This window comes from Monodon monoceros, unplaced genomic scaffold, assembly GCF_005190385.1.
Source record: "Monodon monoceros isolate NGI ecotype Baffin Bay Population unplaced genomic scaffold, NGI_Narwhal_1 Super_Scaffold_3, whole genome shotgun sequence".
NCBI classification, from domain to species: domain Eukaryota; kingdom Metazoa; phylum Chordata; class Mammalia; order Artiodactyla; family Monodontidae; genus Monodon; species Monodon monoceros.
The window spans coordinates 27,027,345-27,042,238 of NW_021703780.1; the positions used below are offsets into that span (position 1 = coordinate 27,027,345).

Below are 14,894 nucleotides of genomic sequence, written 5' to 3' on the forward strand. Positions count from 1 at the left end.
CATCTCCAAAGACTTCCCATCAATAATGGGAAATGAACATGATATTTGTCAGTGAGATCTGGGACAATGAATCTATTGCTCCATTTAAAAATTTTAATTTTGGACTCAGCCTTATGAAGAATTATATTAAAAAGTTACCATTTGTTTTTATCAAGCTCCACTCCACCACCTCTATGAAAAGTACTACCAGAATACTAAAGTAAATTAAACATTTTGCTATAAAAACACTGTCTAGATATAAAGACATCCTCACTTAGGATATGGAAATTAATAAAAAGATCAAGATTCCTATCCTCATGGAATCAGGAATAAGAGTATTAGTGAAAATTTCTATTCATGAATCCCTGAGCTTATAAAGATCACTTCTATAAAGAAAAATGAAGACAAGACAATTATATTTTCAAGTACTTCAAGAAAGAACTTTCAGAAGAAAATATAGGAGAAGCTTTTTACTTTGGGATTTGGTTTTAATATTTATCTCAAATGAAAATACCTTACTAAGCAAGACCAAAAACTCAGAGGCCATATAAGAAAAAAATTTTAATTTAAATGCAGATATAATAGTTTCTTCCAGGTTAAAAAAAAAAAACCATAAACCAAGTCAAAATACTAATTGCAAAGTAGGAAAAAAGTTGCCACATATTTGAAAGCTGAGGGCCAGTTTCTTTAATATATAAAATCATCTCAAATTAAATTAATAAAAAATATAAAGCATAAGGTGCATGAGCTCAAATTTAATGAGAGGAAGGTTAATTTAAGCTCTGTCAAAATATCATATTTTTACCTGACAGACTGACAAATACCGAAATAAGTTTGATAATACACCAAATATAAAAGAGTGAAGAAAGAGGCACTCTCACACATTATTGCTGTGAGTATAAATTGCTGTATCCAGTCTCAGGGCAATTTTGGAATACTCCTTAAAATCAAAATAAAAATCACATGCCCCTTGACCTAACAATTCCACATGTAGGAATTTATCTTATGTACACATGTATAAAAGTGTATTTTCAAGGATAATCAAGAAAATTTTGTGTGATATTGCTTGTAGTCGCCCAAAACTGAAAATAATCTAATGGTCTATTGGTTGGAGACTAGTTAAGTATGTTATGGTACACCCATATAATGGGATGCTAGGAAACCATTAAAAAATGAAACAGCTCCATATGTTCTAAAATGAACTAATTAATTTAAAAATGAAATGAATGAATAGCATTTAAAATAAAATGCCAGTTTCTGTTATTAGCTCCACATATTTAAAATATATTTTTAATATACTTATAGTATCTAGAAATATCTGATAATACGTGTGTGATGTCAACATATATCATGGAGAAGTTAGTGATGGCTAAGTAAACCTCACTTAACTGTCTCATAAAGCAATCTGTAATATAGCCCTAACTTTTAGTCATATTTACAGACATTGGTATTTATCTAGAGATTTTCACTGATAGGGTGTTTTATTTTCAGACCGTAAAGAGAATATGTAAAAGTTTTTCCCATATGCGGAACCTTTGGGGCCATTAAAGTGTCATTTTGTAAAATGACGGTTCTGGTGCAATAAATGTTGCCCTGGGAACCTGAAAAAGCTTGTTATCCTCCTAAAAAAAGGGATATTTTAGTTTTTAGTCACTGCAAGAATGAACTTCATAAACTGAAGGAGTTTAATGGGCTCACAGTGAGCTGAAATGGTGGAGTCCAACTTTTCAGTGCCTTTTACCTGCTGCATTGGAGGGGCAGCTCCCACATGACTCTCCACAACCCTGAACTCCACTAACTGTTTGGCTGCTACAGTTGCTGGCTGAAGGAGAAGAAGGTACCTGTGGAGGGTAGGTGGAAAAGCTGAGGCACCACTGGATACCTTAACAATTGTGTCCTAATGTTACAATAGTAAGTTATTCTCAATCATGTAAGCTAAGCAGAAATGTTGAAAATGAAATTTCAGATGAAAGAAAATGCAGTTCTGGAAAACTTTTTTCTCAGTTTTGGTATAAACTAAACCTGCACACAGATGCTGGGAAAGGGTTATGTTGCTGGCTGTAATTCAGCTCTACAAGTGGTCTCTGTGGCTAATGAGCATGGTATGACAGTCACCTTGGGTGCGTTAGTAAATTAATGCATATGGATTGGCAACCTGGTGAAGGAAGTGCCAAGTTTCTCCTTGTTTTGGGTCATGTGGGAAGGAAGGAAGTTAGAAGGAATGGATGAGGGTTGAGCCTGAAGTTTTACCTGTGGAAATTAACAGAACATTTTGTGATGGGTGAGTGGAAAGAGATGGTTTAGAAAACAGGTTGTGTAAATGTATTTAAAATATCTGTCTGTGTTTAGTGTTATCTTTGGCATAAATAGGCAGTGAGATTTTACTCAGTTACTCATCTTCATTGTTTCTCAACCTAGATTTCCAGGATCCTACAAGAATTCAGGATGTCTGTGAACCTTCTGGAATTGAATGGCAGGTTTTTCTTGTAAGTTTATTTTGCCCCCATCACAGAACCCATAGTATTCACCAGATTCTCAAGGAGATGAATGTAACTGATGCATATAGGTCTAGCTTGTTGACCTGCACACAAACATTCAAGCTAGTATATATCTTGGCACCTCTTCAAAGGAGTCTAAAACGTCTGTATAGAGTGCATATTTATAGCGGGGGTGGGAAGAAAGGCTCAGAAGTCTTTAGAAAGCCTCCAAAGCTGTGCTTACATGGTTTCTGGGTTATATAGACAAAGGTGATGCTTACCAGTGGAACAAGACACAGATGAATACAGACACACATTACAGAGTACACCTGAATATATGTAACATGTTTACCCTGAGGACAATTCCATCGAGGACTTCCTGGTCTGGAAACTTTATTTACAGGAACGCTTTATTAAGCTACCCCTAAATGTATGATCATAAAATGTTAAAACATTTTCTAGAGTTAAAGCTTCCATCTTCGTTACCTTTCTGACTTTGTCAGTAAAAGCTAGGGATTGAATATCTGATACCTCAAATTCACATCTCAATCATTTCCTTGAAAATAATAAGAAAAACAAATGGGAATTTAGTGCACATAGGATTTATTTTCTATTTGTTCAGCAAGCATTTGTAGAACACGTAGCATTTTCTAGCAACTGAGTTTGTGGCTGGGAGTACAAAGGGGAACACGACACAATCTCTGTCTTTATGGAGCTCCTAGATTAATGAGTCTGGGGGTTGAAGGACACAGTGTCTACTGTTTTATATCAAACTCTCTTATCAACCCATGTTCGAGATTGGAATGTAAACAAGCCTGTTTACAGTGGAAGGTAAACACGTCTGACAGTGTTCAATCGGTGGGTATTTTAGTGATTTGCAGCCTTTGGTGCCCACTAAATTACCCTGTAGCATTTAAAATATACAATTGCCTGGGGCTGCATGTAGACCTAATGAATCAATAGTCCTGGGGATGGGGTCCTGGTGTGTACATTTTGAAGAGCTCCACAGTGTTTCTGATGTGCCCTAGATTGAGATCCTCTGAAGTTTTATGAAGTGTTTATTATTTGATCAGAAATATGCATCCATCACATCAGTATTTAACAAGTCAGCCCAGTTACTGCGAGCCACAAGCCAGTTAGACTTTTGTCCTCTCCCAGTATCCTGCATATTGTTATGTGTGTTAAACCTTAGATCAGGAACAGACATGCATTTATGGTAGTTTTGTAGCTAAACTTTGTTTATCTGAGCTGATTATATTGTACCTGGTTACCAGAATCCCGTTTACTCTAAAGGGAAAATAAACTGTGTCAACTGTTAGAAAGTCATTAAAATAGACCTCGAGGAATAAAGTCCTCACAGAAAATTGACACCTGTTTTGTACAGCAATCCCAAGTCGACCTCATCCATTTTCTTTATTTTTTTTCTCTCTTGTTCTTGGAAGATGATTTCCATGAAAATGAGATCTTTACTTCTTGAGAGTTCATCTGTTCCTGTTGCTCAGAGGGAAAAAAAATGCTTAAAATTTAAGCTCGATGAGTTGAATTAGAATGCTTCTCGGCATTTTCCACAAGGATCCGTAGCTTTTTGTGGTCTACCCGGAATTCAAGCCTCCTGCTTACCAGCTGCTGTTGGGATGATGGCTTGCTGGTGCTGTTTTCTTGTGGACGTGTTGGTCTCAAGAAGCTCCTATGACTGCAATTGGGGAAAAGCTTATACTCCCTTCAGTCTCTGTCCTTAAACTTTACCCTCATTCCATAATCGGGTGATACGTGTGTCTGATAAAAGCTTTACCCTAGCATTAAGTTCCAGGTGATGGACATAAGTTTATAAGCTTGAGCTTCTTTTGATAATTCTTTTTATGTCACTTTCCCCTTTATTTTATATCCCTTTCTAACTACAAAGTAAGTACAATTGCATGGAAAAGGAACAGAACTTTTATAATTAGTCACTGTCCTAGTTTGGCATTCGCACAGGTACTGACTAACATTTAACTGTTTTCTTCTTGGATTCAGTATACGAATGGCTGAAAAAGCCATGCACTACTTGCTCTGACATTCTAAGTTCACTTAGTATGTGACAGGAGGGACGAAAAGGGCTATGCTTATGTAAATTGTAATTTATCCCTTGGGATTTGAATGGAATTGGTGATACATAGATTAATTTCTTTAACAAAGGCACGTGAGATTCTAGAAATCACATGTAATGGTTGTATTTTAATAGAATTATTATTTTAAAAGAATTTCGAGTACCAGAGAAGTTATGGAACACAGCAAAAAAATGAAGGATAGTATAGTCCTATCTTTAACATCTCCCACATACTTAATCATTGTCTTCGCCCATGTGGAATTTATAATAAAGTATTATCAAAAATGGAAGTCATCATTCAAGTTACGTTATGAATTTTCTTTAGTTAATAAAATAATATAATGAAGATATATGTTCTGTTTTACAATTTTATTAGTGAGGAGAAAATCCATTTTTCTAATTTATATAGCTAAGGTCCTGAGACAAGTTGGAGAGAAACTTGTAAAAAAGCACCTGATCTTTGGAACCCTCCTGAATCTCCATCTTGCATTATTTATTCCTTTGCTATAGCTGACACTGATGGTTACATGCCCCAAAGCCCTTCTTCTCTGTCTTTTCCCATTGGCCAAACACAACTACTAGGAGAGAAGATGAAAATACCAGATATTTACTATCCTGATTTCCTTCCAGCTAAGGAAGACCATGTGACCTAGAACTGGTCAATGACACATGAAGGGAATTATGCTGGGAGCTTCTGGTAGAATACTACTCCTTAATAAAGGAGAAAAGTAGGATGTATGAATGGTAGACCCTGTCTTCCCTTAATGACTTTGCAAATGCATTGTGTGAAGATGTAATATTTGGAGTTGCTGCAACCATTCTGGAACCATGAGGAGACATCACCAACTTCTTGAGGATGGCAGAGCAGAAGGACAGGAGGATCCTGGGTATTTGATGACATAATGGAGCCACGAAATCGACCCTGAACTGTCTACCTCAGCATTTTTGTCATGTGAAATGGTAATAAGTACCTAATGCCTGAGTCGTGTTCACTTAGATATGCTATCCCTTTCAGTCAAAAGTATCTTAACTGATAACTGGCAAATGCTGCAAGACTTACAAAGGAGGTTAGATCTGTACATTTAAGAGAAGACTCAAGATTTGAAAATCCTCTGGTTTTATTGAATCTATTAATAATAAAACTAGATAAACCATGAAGGAAAACTCAGATGATAGCTGGAAATTCTGCAACCAACAATTGCAGTACCTAAAATAGGTTAGAAGACCATATCAGTCAAATTTGAATAAGAATAAATATTACATCAAGTGTGGTAGTTCACCCCTGGTATAAATACTTGTAGTCAGAAAAGCCAGAATCTCATAATATGAAAGATCAAGGGGAAATGGCATGTTAGACACTTAATGGAAAAGATAAATTGAGGACTATGTGCTTTATTAGGAAATTAATTCAGCCAGTATTTGTTTTCCAGCTTATTGGAATGGAAGAAGAATGAAAACCTGGTAAGGACAAAGGACACTTGATAGATTACACAGGTGGGCAATGCAGTTCAGTTTGAAAAAGTTTTAAAATTTGCAACTTTTTAAAGCCAGGATTAAAGTACATTCAATGTGATGTAAAATGTGATTTTTCAAAGGCATGATGCTTTTACATGAGTAGGGAAGCCAGGGAACGCACTTGACCAAAATTGAACTGGAAACCTACATAACAATACACGTATTTGAAACTACAAGTAAATCTGTGGACTCTGATAGAATTATATGTGGTTGTCAATAGACAAGAAGAACTTGACACTAGACAGAGTCATTCAAGTAATTTAGAAAAGAAAAACCTATACAAACTGAATGAAATATGAGGCCAGAAGTGAAGCTGAGAGGCATTATTTAGGGTATAGTCTAAGTTACTATAAGGGAGATACACAAATACAGTGGCTTAAACAATTTAGAAGCATTATTTCTTTCTCACATAACAGAACAGTTAGGTAGTCTAAGCCCGGCAAAGTCTTTGTCAATTTCACAATATGTCTTCTATCCCAGGATCCAATTCTTGCAAAGGTAGATAGAGAGGACAGAGGAAGTTCATTCTTTTTAAGGGCACAACCTGGAAGTGATAAACATCAATTCTCTTCCTATCTCCCAGACAGAAGTAAATCACATGGCCACATCTAATTGCAGTGGGTGCTGGGAAATGTACCCTGTAGCTGAGCGGCACGTGCCTTTGTAAAACTCAAGAGCGCTCTTTTTAAAGGGATGGAGAATGAGTATTGGGGGACAATAGTCGTCTCTGATCCAGGAGGAGTCACAGGGTTGGAAAGGATAGTGGGGCTCTAAAGCCTTAGCTTTTAACCCTGATGTTCACCTTCCCTTTGGGGAAATCTTCCTGATTACATCTGTGGTTTTAGAATTGGTCTTAATTGTGCCTCATTTTTAATGCTCTGGTGCCAATGTGGACCCCGAAGATACCAGATTGGGACACTTTTGTCTTTATTTTAGCAATTTTAAAAGCTATCAAAGTAGTACAAAAATAATTCTTACACATGGTTAAAAAAGATCATAGAAGACAGATGGACTTATAGGGAAAATTGTAAGTCTCTTGCTCCACGGTGCCATTCAGAAAAGGGGACACCTATTAAAATTCCTGTAACTGTGTCTTCTAACTATAATTCCTATCCAAAACACTATCATGTCTATGTGCTTATGTTATTAATTTTAGACATGGTCTGTTGAGTTTTATCTCACTTACTAGTAATGGCATACCTCTCAATAGAATTATATTAAAATTTTAGTTCCTCTACTCAGTGTCTCTATAATTTTAAGTAATATGTTTACATATTCATTTCTTATTTGGTCAATTATAGACAGTATTCCTTGATTCTCTACTTTGAAGGTGAAGATATTAGCACTTCTAACATTTCTTTCAGCTTTCATCTTCCATTCTAACCCAAACTTTTGTCTTCTTTATTTTTCTAAGTCAAACTTGATAACATTACATTGTATTCATTAACCATAATTATTTTATAATTTGTTAGAGGATGTTTCTAACCACTGAAAAATTAACAAATATTGTTTATATTATTGTGGGTAGTTCAGAGGAAATAGATTAGCACTGGTTTGTATGCTATCCTTCCTACCCTGGGGACACTGTGGTGGGGGAGGGAATTGAGGGAAGGAAGGAAGAAGTAAAGCATTTTGATGGAAAACTTGGAATTTATAGATTTATGAACCAAGGCCTGTTGGAAAATTCAGTGTCAGCTATGTCACAGTTAGAGTATGAAAAGAGAGACATTTTATGATGGAAAGGGCTCCCTTTGAGTAGGTGACGCATTACTTTGAGATCCCATATGTTAAATCCAAGCCAGGATATTTCCTAATGTTGCAGGGAAGGAACCAGGCCGATTTTTTGGTGGTCCCAGACTTCTTCGTGTAGCTCTGTGTTTCATAGTTATCAATATTCTTAGAATTAATACTAAAAATTGATACTAGGTAAGTTAAGATGTCTGTTCCTTGAGAGTCTCATCTGACAACCCAACAATGTTTACTCTCATCTATTTCTTTTTTTTTTTTTTAATTTATTTATTTTTGGCTGCATTGGGTCTTCATTGCTGTGCACGGGCTTTCTCTAGGTGCGGTGAGAGGGGGCTACCCTTCGTTGCGGTGTGCAGGCTTCTCATTGTGGTGGCTTCTCTTGTTGAGGAGCATGGGCTCTAGGTGCTCGGGCTTCAGTAGTTGTGGCTCGTGGATTCTAGAGAGCAGGCTCAGTAGTTGTGGTGCACGGGCTTAGTTGCTCCATGGCATGTGGGATCTTCCCAGACAAGGACTCGAACCCATGTCCCCTGCATTGGCAAGCAGATTCTTCACTGCGCCACCAGGGAAGTCCCTACTCTCATCTATTTCTTACAGATCATTACAAAAACAGACAGTATGCCGTGAATTTTTTCTTTTTTTTGGCTGGCCATATAGCATGTGGGATCTTAGTTCCCCAACCAGGGATTAACCAGTGCCCCCTGCAGTGGAAGCACCGAGTCTTAACCACCGGACCACCAGGGAAGTTCCACTATATTTTCTTTTTCATTGACACTTTTTTCCCCTGGAGTTTCTGTGTGCCTACTTTTTCATTCTATATATTATATATATTATTAATTTCAAAATATCATTATATTTTTAAAGTCATATACTCATTTCTCTGCAGTATGCCTTCTTAAGAAATGTTGAACGGAAAGTACATTTTTTTGGGTCCTCGGATACCTAAAAGGATCTGTATTGATTTCTCACATTTGATTGATCAATTGTCTGCTGTAGAATTCTAGCAAAAACAAGAACTTTCCCTTAGAACTATGAAGGCATTATCACACATTTTAATATTCGATATCAAGTCTGAGGCCACATTCTGTATCACTTTGCCAAAGGTCAGTAGTACATCTCCTTAGTACATTTCACAAATGACTTTATTTTAGAAACTTGATTTCTGTTAGCTCTTTCTGAATGAGGTCAAGAATTGCCTGGGAGTCATCTGAAATTATGCAAATCCCTACACCTTTTCGTATCTCAGTTTTCTCATCTAAAATTGGGGCCTGGAAAAATCTTTACGTTTCCTTCCAGTTCTATCAATGATAATAATAACAAATACTACTTTTTCAAAGAGATTTTGTATCTATTTTTTATTGTCCTAATTTGTTGTCACAGATATCTGAATAGTAGATAGGCTCATTTTATTATTCCATTTTCTTGCTGAAAAAAAACCATAACAAAGTACAAAGGCATTAACTAACCTGCTAAAGGTAGAAACAGCTTTGTTTTATTTAAAATATTATTTTAAATATTGTTTAAAAGATGCTTAAGATACAACTTGGTTTAAAATGAAGTGTCCTGTGTTAGGATTTTGCCAAAAATATTTTCTTATGAACATAGTCCTCTAAGGACTTTTCTCTCATATCATAAAACAGTAATTGTGCCCTCTATCCACTGAGGAGGTTTTTAAAATTGTAAGCCACTGATGGATTTATGAGGATGAACTATGTGATCAAAACACATACACACACACTCACACACCACCAAGGATCATGGTTTAATGCTGTAGAATAAAGCAGAGGTTTTGACAAGGTTTTACTGAGAAATACAGAAAAAGGAAAGATCAACATTTTGTATCTTTGGTACCTTATAGTGGGCTTTCAAATTATACTTAAATCAGATTTTTGTTGTAATGATTTCATGTCATAGAATATTTGAAGTGTATTTGTTTGTGTTTACCTATCATAGGTGTATGCAAAGCAATAGAAGGCTAGTTACTTGGTGCATAGCAAAGAAAAGAGATCATGTAAGATAGGAGTTTTTATTTTTGTCTTTTAAATGAGCTAAAATTTAATTAGATTGCAACATGTACTAGGCATTGAAGAGATGATGGAGTTACATTTAATCCCTGGGTGAGGCTTAAAGGCGGAAGTAAGCCTGTAGAGAGGTAAAATGAGAATTATCTTCTCTTTCTGTTAATAATAAATTTTTTCTTGATTTTTATGGTATATTTATGTGTATTATAGAAAATTTTAAATTACAAAAAAGAAGAAGACAATATATCACCCAGAGATGTAGCTAATATATGTCACATTTACTTTATTCTTTTGTCAAACTTCATTTTTATTGACAGAAAATAAACACTTATTCCAGTTTCAAAGTTGTTAAAGTTGTTAATAAAAAATGAAGGTAAAATAGCCACTTAATAAGAATAATAAAAATGTTTAATTCAATAATGAAATTTAAAGTAACCACTTAATAACATCCTGTTTTGACTAATACCATGAAACTGTGGCTTAAACAAAGGTATTCAGTACCACTGACTCATACATAGGTCTTTCAGAATTTTTTCTTAAAAGTTTCGAGAACTTTCCTGTCTGCAAAGTACAGGAATCGCTGGGCTACATGTCCCCTCTCTGGGACAATCCATGAGAAGTGAAGCAGTCATTTATAAAGGGAGTCCGTGTGCATTCAGCATGGTACCTTGGAGATACACCCATCCCATCCTCTCCCCTGTAGGAACATGCTTCTAAGGTATGAAGAGTCAGGCTGTTATTTGCTGTTAGAATTGTTCTTTCCAGCTACTAGTAAATCTCTGGCATAGATGCTAGTGATCCTTTATGTCCTGTGATTTTAGGAAGTTCTGTAAATAGTTTGGATTTTGTTCAATTTATTCAGAAATCAAACACGTTTAGTTCACTACTCTGCCAGTGTAAATGTCTGCTGGTTCAGTATACTTGTAAGAGCTATAGATAACATATGTAGGTGAACCATAGTCTGAAAGCATCCTTAGAAGACTGCATTGTTTAACCCCAAATCTATTTTAACAAAATGTCTATAGTTAGAAGCAGCTGGTGAAACTATATCCAAAGTTAGGACAAGGAAGACTCACTTTCACTAGAGCTGGTTTACTTAGAGAACTTAAAAAAGCATGTGCTCATCCAGCTGTTCAAGGAGAGGTAAGGAAGATCATCACCTCATTCTTCACTGTATGATTCCAGCTGGGGTTGGCCAGCTATTAGCATTTCTAAATATTTCAGAAAAGTCCAAAGAAGTGTTAAATTAAAAAGTCTTTTATGCAAAAGAATGTCTGTCTACATCAGTGGGCAGTAGTGTGCTTCAGAATTTCCTGCAACACAAGGACAAAGGCAAGTCCATGCACTTGATCAGCTGTCAAAGGAACGAGAGGTGGACCATTAGGTCAACCCTTAGTCGGAGCTTCTGCTATCTTTTTTACTGTATATACTGTTCAACAATGTAAGTAAAGTGTACATTGGGAGAGAACAGTGTTTGGTGGCCAGGACCTCTTTTGGGCATTTCTTCTTAAGTAGAATACACAACAGATAAGGGAATAGGGGAGGTAACACAGGGATACTACTTGTTCCAGCTCAGAAAGTGTTGATGAAGCCCATATATGTGTTCACGAAGCCCATGGGATCCTCTAGCTGTGGGCCATGGCTAATGTGGTTTTTCCGAATGGACACTATGGACTGCAGCCATGCAGTCCTGTACAGCTCCAAAAACTCTGGATAGGGATTTCTGGGATCCCTTTTCTAGGTAAGTATACACTTTCACCTCCCAAGTTGAATTCTTATTTTATACTTTTTTTTTTTTTTTTGCAGTACGCGGGCCTCTCACTGCTGTGGCCTCTCCCGTTGCGGAGCGCAGGCTCCAGACGCGCAGGCCCAGCGGCCATGGCTCACGGGCACGGCCGCTCCGCGGCATGTGGGATCTTCCCGTACCGGGGCACAAACCCGTGTCCCCTGCATCAGCAGGCGGACTCTCAACCACTGCGCCACCAGGGAAGCCCTATACTTTGTTTTTTGAATATAATATTATACAGTGAATACTTTCCAATGTTACTAAATGTTCTTTAGAAACATGATTTAATGGATTATATACTATTTTATTATATGGAATAAAAAACTTCTTCATTGTTTACATTTAGTTTGTTTCTAAATCTTTATTGTAACTAATGCTATAACAAATACCTTCACCCAGAATAAATCTTTGCACTCATCTCAGGTCATTTTGTCAGGTATTTTATGTAAAAGCAGAATTACTGTGCTAAAAGTATTGACATTTAAGAACTTTGATATTGCCGGAGAGACTTTCAGGAAAGCTATTAGCATGTTTTTTTTATGAGAGGGTCCAACAGTGTGTGGCCAGCTCTGTGTTGCTCTATCACCACCAGCATCAAGCGCTGTGATTTCAGTAAGAATTTGTCAACTTGACAACCAGTAATTTGTCTATGTTTGTTTCTTTGGTCATTGATTGAGCTTCCATTTTTCACATGTATTTACCGATTGATTTATTTTTATCTGTGAGCTGTTACTTCACATTTTTTCTCTACTTTTTTCAGTGAGGGTGATTTTAGAACAACTCTTCACACATTTAGGAAAAGATTACTTATATTTGTGATAGAAAGTTTTCTAGAATGTCATTTGCCTTTCATTTATTTATGGTGTCTTTTGACATATGGAAGTTTTAAATTGTTAGGTAATCATATCTGAGGATCTTTTCCATTGTGGTTTCTTCCATTGCTTTTACATGTAATGATCTTTATCCCTAGAACAAGACTGCTAGACTGTAAAGATTGTGGACACAGCATATTAAATAAGGTGTCCTTGGTGTACTTGGTGTCTCCTTGATCTTACAGGTAGAGGGATCTTTAAAATGCAACAGTGAGCATGTTACTGCCCTGCTTACAACCCTTGAATGGCTTCCCATTGCTGTAAATTTAAGTTATAACATCCTTCTCTAATTCTCTACAGTCCCATAGTGATAGATTCCATTTCACCATGGATGAGAGATGATCTGTTGGAGTCTGTTGTAGCATCGCTGGTGAGAAATGACTGGTCTGCAGCAGCTTTTGCAAGAGATGCTTACTCTGTATCTCCTGTACCCGGTAAGCACTGGAGAGAAGAATGACGAAGTGGGTGTGGATGCAGTGTGGTTTGCAGATTCCAAGGTAGAAAATAAAGGGGTTTCCATCTAGTAGCTGCTTCCCCCCCACCCCTGCTTTTATCTAGTCAAGGATCCAGCAAGCTCAGCTTTTCTTTTCTCCTACATAATGGTGTCTTTCACTCTCCCAGATCATTGCCATCAACCTGTAAAGCTACTCTAAACAAAAAAAAAAGATGCAACTTAAAAACTTTCTACTACATTTTTCATTTTACAAAGCAAAAATGCTACTTTACAAAAACAATAATTTTACGTAAAAATGCTACTTAAAAATTTCTACTATATTTTTTCATTTTTTGAGATTTTATTTGATTCTTTTAAATATCAGTCTATTTTCTTAATTATCTCTCTTTGAGATTTTATTCTCTCCTGTAGCTCTTTGAACAGTTTAAACACCCTTATTTTAAAGGGCCTTTTAGACTGTTCTGATTATACAAGATCATTTATGTGGTTATTCAAGTTCCTTTGCCTGACCAAGCCCTGCATCATTACCCAGTTCTGAATTGGTTTTACTTATGTCTGTGTCTCTGCTCAGGGTTTCAAGTTCTGCACTGTGTGGGGAGTGGAAATTTGGACCCCGTGTCTATTTGTGGTTGAATTCCAGATTCTCATCCTTCCACTCTTGATTTGGGAAAAGCAGTAAGATGCTGTAGTCCTATGCCAGGGAGTAAAGATTTTTCCTGGTGCCTATTCTTTAGACTATGATTTCCTAGTAGAAAATTACCTCTTAAAAAGCAAAACAAAGCAAAGCAAAACAAAACAAAACAGGCTATAGTCTGAGTCTCCCGGGTTGGGGCCATATTCACGGCAGAAGCAAAGCAAGGATCAGACTTAGTTTTGTTTATCTATAATTTGCCCATAATGGAAAGAAAACCACTTCTGTTTTTTTTTTTTTAATTAAAAAAAATCTTTTTTAACATCTTTATTGGAGTATAATTGCTTTACAATGTTGTGTTAGTTTCTGCTGTATAACAAAGTGAATCAGCTATACGTGTACATATATCCCCATATCCCCTCCCTCTTGCAGTCTCCCTCCCATCCTCCTTATCCCACCCCTCTAGGTGGTCACAAAGTACTGAGCTGATCTCCCTGTGCTATGCGGCTGCTTCCCACTAGCTAGCTATTTTACATTTGAAAACCACTTCTTTAAGGTTTTGGTTTTCAGTGTCGTCCCTGGAGCAGCATAGGAGGGGCCTATACCAGGCCGACTGGCTAAGAACCTACATTTCAGCAACATCCCCTTGGTAATTTGTATGCACTTTCAAGCTTGAGAGGCACTGCTTTGAGGCCTCTGAGACTAAGTTCCAAGAAACCCATTTAAAATTTTTAAATTTCTTGCTCTATTCATCCATTTTTAAGTAAAAACAAGCTATGCAACAGTCATGTCATGGTCAAAGCAAGAGATAACAATGCACTTTCTTCCTGATCTAGAATACATAAATTAAGATGAGGAATCTTAATTAAGATGAACTATAACGTAGTTCTGACCCCAAGAATAAAATCACCCTTTGGTATTGCCATGTTCTGTTTAATAATACTCTATTCCTCTTGTATTTTCATGTTGCTTTTGAAGTTTCCTTACCTCTAGAAGAGTGGTCTGTGAGAGGACATCCTTTTTCCCTCAGTGGGTTCATGTAGGTCTTCATTGTTTCCATGGTAGATTCTATTCTTCACATCTTTAGAGATGATTATCTCTACTATGGGATATATATATATCTGGTAAAATACCATCAACATGTGACTAGTCACCCAGGCAAACAACGTGCCCTTTTAGAAAAGGATACATCTCTTGAGGCAAATGCTAGCTCATGTTACAAATGCCAAACCAAGTTGAATCTTCTCATGGGGAGGAAACTGGGTGACTGAGCCCCATGGCCCTTCCAATGATTTACAAGCAATGTTTTCCTTGAAGAGAGAAAAAG

The 14,894-nt window shown here is 36.7% G+C and overlaps 1 pseudogene; it reads right to left on the reverse strand.

The window, feature by feature from the left end:
• Positions 1-3,980: 3,980 nt before the first annotated feature.
• The window catches only part of LOC114907542, a 50,068-nt pseudogene continuing 39,154 nt past the window's right edge, over positions 3,981-14,894 (reverse strand).